This window comes from Muscardinus avellanarius, assembly GCF_963383645.1.
Source record: "Muscardinus avellanarius genome assembly, chromosome: 4".
NCBI classification, from domain to species: Eukaryota; Metazoa; Chordata; class Mammalia; order Rodentia; family Gliridae; genus Muscardinus; species Muscardinus avellanarius.
Genome location: NC_137789.1, coordinates 1,559,992 through 1,569,252, shown reverse-complemented (window position 1 = coordinate 1,569,252; position 9,261 = coordinate 1,559,992).

Genomic DNA, 9,261 nt, shown 5'->3' with positions numbered 1-9,261 from the left:
GGCACCTGGGGCTCACCCTTTTCCTAGGGCACTGTTCCAGTGGCCCTCCTGGCCACATGCCGGGCACAGTCTGATTGGTGGGCGTGGCTTCGCCCCACTTGAGGCAGGCTCCTGGAGGTAGTTGTTGTTGCAGTCCTCCACACCTAGGTGGCACTCCAGAGGGCTGAGCCGCCACCGCCAGCTGAAGGGCAGCTACCAGGGATCTGCTTTTTGGCAAAGTCGGAGTGTACGCTCCATTTCCACCTGTTTCTCTCTGGAATTAAAACTTAGATGCTATGTTAAGGTTCTGTCAGCTGCGACGGACCTATACTCACAAAGAGCACGTCCCGAGACGGGTGTCCAGCAAGAATGGCAACGCGGACTCCGCACGGGCAGACAGAGAGTGTCGCCCCAGCCCCGGCCTGTCATTTCCCGCAGCACCTAGGGCGCGCCCGAGCGGGCCACCCAGCAAAATTGCAGTCTGGCGCAGGCCAAGATGGTGACTGTGACATCACCAGGCAGTGACTATGCGCCATCACAAAATGGCAGCTGGCAGGAAAATAAATGGAAGCTGATGGGGGAGAGCATTTGGAGGGATACCAGACCGCTTATAAAAGTTCCTAACTATTCCTGGGCCACCACAACCCATTTCCCAACTCGTATCAAGGCAGACAGGCTCTCAGGGCATCTGCTAGTATAAAGGTTCGACTCCCCATAATTGGTTCGCGGGCGGAAACGAAGAACAGGAAATGGGCGTCCCCGATTTCCCTGCTCAATCGTTCGGAAACAGAGGTTAAGAGATAGGGAAGAACGTCTTCATTCCTTCTCAAAACCGGAGGATGACCTGGTCATCCGCAGCGTGGTCCCAGTGGACCATGGGACAATGGGTCACCAAGCGCTTGGATTTTAAGGTCCCAGTGGACCGGAAGACCCAAGTCCGGAACCCGCTAACCAAGGGAAGGAGGCAGTTTACCGGAGTGAAGTGTTGCCAGCCAGCGCTGGCTGCGACAGAAGCGCTGAGAAGCTGCTGGGGGCGTGGTGGAGCCAGGGCGCGCAGATGCCGGTGGCTGGTGTGGACAGCACTGGCGGCTGGCGGGATCAGTGGGGGCGCGCAGGCGGCGTGGCTTGCCGGGCCCGCGGCGTGGAGACAAAATGGCTTCCAGGCACGCGCCAGACGCTGAGGCTGGGCCCCGAGGAGCACCGCCAGTGAGCCTGGCTCGGGGCGGGTGGGGCAAACCGGCCAGAGGTCCCGGCGGTGACCGGAGAACCAAGCTGGAACGGTGCTTTAGGAGGTCCAAGCGGCAGGCAGAGGTCCTGGCCTGCGCAGGCAGTTGGCAGGCAGAGCAAGTGCCAAGCTGCCTGGCTCGGGCCGGAAAGATGGCCGCCGACTCCTAGGATTGGTCAGGAGTGGAAAGTGGGAGGGATTAAAGATTGTGAGGCCTCCAGTGAGGCCATGAGGTGGGAGGGGTTAAAGATGGTGAGGCCTCCAGTGAGGCCATGAGGTGGGAGGGGTTAAGGATGGAGAGGCCTCCAGTGAGGCCATGAGGTGGGAGGGGTTAAGGATGGCGAGGCCTCCAGTGAGGCCATGAGGTGGGAGGGGTGAAGGATGGCGAGGCCTCCAGTGAGGCCATGAGGTGGGAGGGGTGAAGGATGGCGAGGCCTCCAGTGAGGCCATGAGGTGGGAGGGGTTAAAGATGGTGGGGCCAAGATGGCGGCCCCCCAGTGATTCCACGTGTGCAAGATGGCGGGCCAAAGCTGGCGACCCCCCCCCCCAGTAATCCCATGTGGCTGCTTACCGGAATGGCCAGGCCCAGGCAGCAGGGGTGGGCAGGCACAGGGTGAAGGGTGCCAGGGCGCGAGTCCGAGTGGAGGAACCAGCTGGAGCGCGGGCTGGACTTGGCGGGCTGGGGGCTGTTTAGCAGAGTGGCGGCCGCCTAGATGGAGGAGGCAGGCGGCCCCGGCAGGCGGGTCTAAGCAACGCCAGGCGCGGAGAAGACATAGGCGCAAGGCGTGGCGCAGTCCGCGGGCGGCGCGGTCCCATTCCAGCGGCGGGCGGCGTGGGCAGGCGGGAACGGTGGTTTTAGGAGGTCCAAGCGGCAGGCAGAGGTCCTGGCCCGTGCAGGAGGTAGTCCACGCAGGCACGGGGCGGCAGCGGCGGCAGTGGTGGGAGCAACGCCTGCAAGCGGAGCGCTGGTGTGGGACCTTGCAGTCAGCTGCTGGCGGGTCGGAGAGTCCGGGGCTCAAAAAGAGAGTAAAAATAAAAAGAGAAAAAAGGAAAAAAACGAAAAAAAAAGAAAAAATGGGGAGGGACCCAAGAGTTCTCCCGGTTCGGCACCAAATGATAAGTAAAATAAAAAATTAAATGCGAGTAAAATAAAAATAATGTGCGTACGGCGGAGTGTGAAAAACACGAGAGAGGTCCGGTACACATAGCATGTAAAGTTTTAATGGCACGGCTCTCCCGGGGATCAGGGCGAGGCACTGTGGGGCCCGCGTGCCTGTCCGAAGCTAGAGGACGCGGGCTCTCCTTTTAAAGGCATGCATCTCGCGAGATGGGGGTTTTACTCGTGGGAACGCCCAATTCTCGCGGGGGGTTTCAGCCCCTCCCTTGCCCTGCAGAGGTCATGTGACACAAAGTCACATGAGTGCAGGACCCAACTTAACAACATGAACAGCATTTGATGTGTTTTCCTTTGGAGCCCACTCCACACGCCACCCACCCCTTCCTGGGACATGTTATTGACATAGCATTCTCTGAATTGTTTCCTCATCAGTTCTTCTTTTCCCCCCTCACTTCTCCCCACCTATTCCCTTCTACTGTTCTTGTATCTCTCTTCATTTATCTGAGGGTCTTTTTATTTGCTATTGTCTCTCTAGCTTCCACATGTGAGAAGAAACATATGATGCTTTATTTCTGAAACTGGCTCATCCCACTTAGCATAATATTCTCCAGTTCCATCCATTTTCTGGCAAATTACTTAATTTATTATTCATTATGGCTGGGTAAAATTCTGTTGTTGGTATGAACCACGTTTTCTTTGTTCATCTGTTGAAGGACTCCTAGATTGGTGTCCTAGCGTACTGACTGTGAATTTTGCTGCTGTGAACACGGATATGCATTCACCACTGACTTTAATTCTTTTTCTGACATCCTAAACAGAAGTCTGAAAACTTTATTCTTCATGATTGCCATTCTAATTGGAGTGAGATGAAATGTCAATGTAGTTTGGGTTTTATTTCTCTCATTGATAAGGACGTTATACATCTTGAATATACTTTTGATCATTTTTATTTATCCTTTTGAGGAGTGTATAATTAACTCAATTGCCCATTTATTGCGTGAGAAAACATCATGGTAACTGAGATCAACCAGATTCAAAAATCAAGGCTGGCCGGACATGGTGGCACATGCTTGTAATCCCAGCATTCCAGAGGCTGAAACTGGATAACCACAGTTTGCAGATAGCCTCAGCTACGTAGGCCCTTCGCAACTCATTGAGACCCTGTTTCAAAAATTAAAAGGACAGCTGGGCGTGGTGGCGCACGCTTGTAATCCCAGCATTTGGGAGGCTGAGACGGGAGGATCGTGGTTCGCGGACAGCCTCAGCTCCTTAGTGAGGCCCTCTCCAACTCAGTGAAACCCTGTTTCAAAATAAAGAATAAAATATTGGGCAGGGGGAGTAGCTCGGAGGTCAAATGCCTCTGGGTTCCATCCCCAGACCCGCAAAAAAAAAAAAAAAAAAAAAAAATTTAAAAGGACTAGGCCGGGCGTGGTGGCGCACATTTGTAATCCTTGCGCTTGGGAGGCAGAGACAGGAGGATCATGCAGGTTCGAAGCCAGCCGCGCTGCCTTAAGAGACCCTGTTTTTAAATTAAAAAAAAAAAAAAGTATAAAATAAGTCTGGGAGTGTACCCTGGAGGTAGAAGGGTTTCCAGGAACCCCAGTACCACCAAAAAAAATTAAAAGGACTAAAAAATAGGGCTGGGGGTGTAGCTCAGAGGTAGAATGCCCTGGGCTCCATCCCCAGTACCACAAAAAAAAAAAAAAAAGGCTATGTGTTTTCTATGTGGAAGCTGAGAACATAGGAAAGAAAGGGGACCTCATAAAAATAGAGAGACCAGTAGTGTAGCAGAAGAGACTGAAGAGATCAGCAGGAGGAAAGAGAAAAGGGAAAGGGGAAGCATAAAGAAGGAGCCAGACAAGTGGGGAAGGCTAAATGAATGATATGTACATGTGTGTGTCTATAGTCTTGTACTCCTTTAAGATGTATGACCACAATGCCCCCATACAAAATAAATAAATAAATATTAAAATATTTAAAAGAGAAGCCAGGCCAAATAGTGTTATGTGCACATATGAATCCATCAATACCAGTCTCACTATCATGTATGAGGAGAGAGGAGAGAAGGGAAAAACAAGAGGTGTGGGAAGGGAAACAGACTAAGTGATGTTATGGGCATATATGAGTGTATTATTAGGAATCTCGCTATGATATACAATCCACTAATAAAGGATTAATTTAAAAAGGAAAATATAGAGTATCTCTTATTCTTAGTTGAATAGTTGTCACCAGACATAAGACAACACAAGAATAATTTAGGACTCAGTTCAATGTACTGAATAAATAATGTGTAAATAATAAAACTCAAAAGTAATGGATAGAATTATGGCCTAATAGCAGGTGTGTTACAGTTTTTGTTTTGAAGCATAATTTTGAAGCATAATTTATGGTCATACCAATTTTTACCAGAGACAATAAAAAAAACTATTTGAAACTGAGGTCAGTTTTATTTTATTTGGCTTGATGATTTACAAAGTGTAGCAAGAAAGGTGATTTATCACATAGTAACATCTGTTCTAGGAGCATCTTGAGGCTTGAAAGCCCAGTGAAAGTAGACACTGGATTTCACCCGTGGTGTGTAATATCTCCAGGTTTCTGGCTCTGACAATAACTGAGAATTTTTACTCATTCACTATAAGCCTAAGAATTCTTGAAGTTAGGTATTCTGTGCCAATTTCCAAATATGTTGCTTGTTATGATTTTAGATTTAGAATGCCCCCCTAGAGCTCACGAAGACTAGGCAACCACATTGGATGTGAGGCTTGTTGGCTGAGAAGGGGCCTCTGCGGGTATGGCCTTAGGGATTATATACGATCCCTCTCCCCTTTGCTTTCTACCTCAGTCTGCCTCCCAATGCCACACCCTGGCCTCTGTGGATGTAACATGGCTTAACATGGGCTGGATTTCTGAAATATCCAGAGATAGAAGAAAAAAATCCCCCTTCCTCTAAGTTGTCAGGTATTTTAAATTATAGCAGCAAGAGTTCTGACTGAAACAGAAATTATAACAAGGAGTGGATCACTTCTATATTTAAGTCTGACCATGTGTTTTTGTGAGTCTTTGGAACTGGTTTGTGAGAGGAAATTGGAGGGCCAAAATGCTAATAGAAAGGTAGAGGCTGTGCTCAGGATATTTCAGAGGACATAAGGGACATCATAGGGAAATGAAATAAAGGCCATATGTGTTACATTCTGGCAAAGGACTAGTTAAGATGATGGAGGAAATCTCAGAACAGCAAAGTATCCAGACTTCCTTGTGGATATTAATGTCTGCACACAGCCAGCTATTCTGTGACTATCAGAGAAGAAAGCAAAGCAGAGACTTTATAGATTTGCAGTTGGGCCAGAGGCATAGGTAAAATTGGGGCACAGAGAGGTGCTGTGGTGAAAGAAAGTAATATGGGTTGATGGAGGACATGGACGAAGCCTGAGGAATGAAAGGTTCCACAAGAGTTAAAGAGGTTTTACGAAAGGTCAAATTCTCCAAAACTCTGGGTGTGACTCCTGTCCTCTCCAGAATTCACTCCCTAAGGCCCCCCAGTGAGAGAGGGTCTGACCTTAATCACATTTTCAGTAATCTCTCACCAGGTCGCTCTGTTCCCCCCGCCCCGTGTTTGCTAGTTTCCTATGATAATTATATCTCAGAGATTTAAGGCACATGCCCTCAGTTAACACCCCTCATATACTTTGATGTTTGCTCTTTCCCATGAAGAAGTGAGACTTAACCTAGCTGAAAAAGGATATAGAAAACTTAGTTTTAGAGAATAAAATTGTCAGTTGCCAAGGGAGCAATTGTCCGAGTCGTTATTTCAGGTCTCTCCCTCCCAAGTCCTGGAGAGGAATCTCTGACAATGGGTGAAGGGAGAGTGAATATTTTACATAGAATCAAAGAATGGAATGTGGTCAGGACAGTTTAAACACAAGTGCGTAACATGGAAACAGATTCAAGAGCACAGTGGCTACCATTGAGGAGGCCCCACCAGCTTGTACAGCAGCAGTGATTAAAGTGGGCAAGACTACTTTTCCTGATGGCAATAGATTTTGGCACTCTTCTGATGCTGGCTTTTCTGGAAAAAATATTTCATGGAGTCTTTCCCTCCCATTTCAAAGGAAGGCCTGGGAAGCCAAGCAATATATGGCAAGATCCAAATCTTTGGAAGCAGGCCCAAAGGGGACAATCTATGAAGCTTTAAGGGAGAAGCCAGTGTTTCTAAGAAAATCTCTGAAATTAAGAAATGCCAGTAATGTGGAAATATTTCAGGGGAAGACTGAAAACCATCAGCCATAGAACCAGGATTGAAGAGCCAGAGCACTTCCAATTGTAACCAGTCAGATTCCTGAGAAAATAAATCTTTCTTCCTCTAAATTGTTGCTGTCAGGTGTTTCAGATTACTCGATTGAGACTATGGACTTCAACATTTCTGTTTCTAATTGTATCCAGTTAAAAAGAGAACACATTTTTAAACTTTTAAAGCTAACAATACTGCCATAAAAATAAAAACACTCATGATTCCTTTCTAAAGGGGGAAATATATATACTTCCATAAACATTTTTTTTAAATAAATGCTTTTACCCTAACAAAGGTGTACTTTTCCTAATTGTTGTAAATTGTAGGTAGCTTAATTAGGAAGTTTCTTAAGTATAATAAAAACCTTTAATTAAATAATGAGCAGTGTTTCAAGCTTATTCATGGCATGTCACTAATTCCTTCTTCGTAGGCTGCCAGAGCCAGCTGGCAAAAGTACGGGTTCCAAAGAGAGGCGTGAGGATGAAGAATTAAACTCTCAAGAATTTGATTCCAAATATTTTTTGTTTATTCTAACGTGGGGTGGGGGGAGCTGCCAGCCTACTATCTCTACTGGCCGACCCCTGCTCCTGGGTCAATATCTCTACTGGCCGACCTATTGTTTGACGCCTACTTCTGGGTTAATGTCATCTCTCTCCTCTGGGCCTCTCCACTCCTGGGGTATTTATAGAGTTACAGGTCAATCAACATCCTTGTGCTATCACCACCGGAATACAATACAAACCAAACCAAAGCACATACACTACAGGCAGGTTAATCATGCCATCATCATCTGATCTTCTCTCAGACCTTTTACTTTGAACATCACCACCTGATCTTCTCTCAGACCTTTTACTTTCAACCTTCTATGACCCAAACCTTGTTGACTCTGGGTGAAGGACAGTCCGCTGAGTCAGAAATATTCTTTTAGGGGAAAACCTTAATGGCTTCCCACAATAGGCCTAAATGTGTATTGTCTTTTCCATAGTATTTAAGAAACTGGGACTTCTGGGAAGATGGCGAATGAGGGAAGCGGCACACACCAGTCCTGCTGACACCTGACCTCCACTGCCTGAAAAGCAGCTTTCTACAAAGCCAGAAAATTCTATCAGTAGAGGAATAAAAATTATAGATACAAGGGACAGGGAAAAAGAAAATTAAAAGACTAATCAGAGAGCAGAAAAGAAACAAGCCCACCTTGTGGTGGTGGGCACTGTGGTGGTGCCATCTTGCCTCACAGCACCCAGCTCCAGAGATGACAAGGAAAACCAGGACCTGAAGTGAGCAGCAGCAGATCATTGGGGTTGTAAGCCATCAGTTCTTCCTGCAAAAACACCAGTTACAACCTCCAGCAGTGGTGGCTGAGCTCACCACGCACTCCAGGGATCCAGAGCAGAACTCAACATGAGAAAAGAAATCTGCCTGCTTGGCAGCCAAGTGCACTGCAGCAGTGCCATCTTGCCTTGCTGCACCTGACTCCAGGGAGACTAGGAAAGCAGCCAAGGACTGAAGTAAGCAGCTGCAGATCATTGGAATTCTTCTTCCTTTGTACATACCTACTCTCTTCTATCCCTTTTCTCTCTTTTTTCTTTTTTCTCTCCCCCTCCTTCTCTCTTCCTTGTCTTATATTAAATCCACTTCATATCACTATATACCAGAAACTCTACATTGGTTACTAGAGTACTACTACATTTTCACTCTCTAATCTCTAGTACATACTACCTTACCAAACTCATACTTCTCATTCTAATCTATCCTATCTGGGGCTTTACCCTGTTCTTCCATTTACAACTTCGTTTCTCTCCTCACTCAACCTTTACAGTTGAATACAACACAGCTTGCCCTTGGATATACCAGCTGATACCTAGAGACTGAAAGAAATCTATCAAATGCAAGAGATACAAACTTCTGAAATCATGAGAAGGAAGAATAGCAAGGAAGCAATGAGCTCCCACAACACCAAAATAACAGAACCTGACAACAGAGAATTGCAGAGATCTCCAAAAGGTCAAATCAGGAATATAAGTGTAGAAATTATATAGGACTTCCAAAAAGAATTTGGAGAGAGTCTGAAAGAAATAAAGGATGCAATTGTTGAAGTGAAGGCATCAATTCAAACTATAAACATTCAAAGTAGAAGATTATCACTCCTGGGTGTATTCATTTCGAGTCACCCTCCATGCCAGTCTGGTATGGAGCTGTATTTCTATATTCTGTATTTCTTTCTAATAAACTTCTTTAAATCTTCAAAAAAAAAAGATTATCACTCCAAAAATGAACACATAGTATATAACCTAGAAAAAACAATTAGACAGCATGAATTGAATATTGAAGAAATATGCGCCCATTTTAAAAGAGCTAACCTAAGAATAATTGTCATAGGGGAGAGAAAAGAAGATAAAACCAAAGGAATTCACAATCTTTTAAAGGAAGTAATAGCAGAAAATTTTCCAGACATAAAACAAGAGGTCAATACACAGGTACAGAAAACTTATACAACCCCTGTTAGACAAGATCAGAGAAAAGGTTCCCCACACCACGTAATTGCCAAATTGATCAATGTAGAAGCCAAGGAGAGAATCTTAAAGACAACAAAAACAAAAGACCAAGTGACATTCAGAGGCAAACCAATTAGAATCACTCCAGACTTCTCAA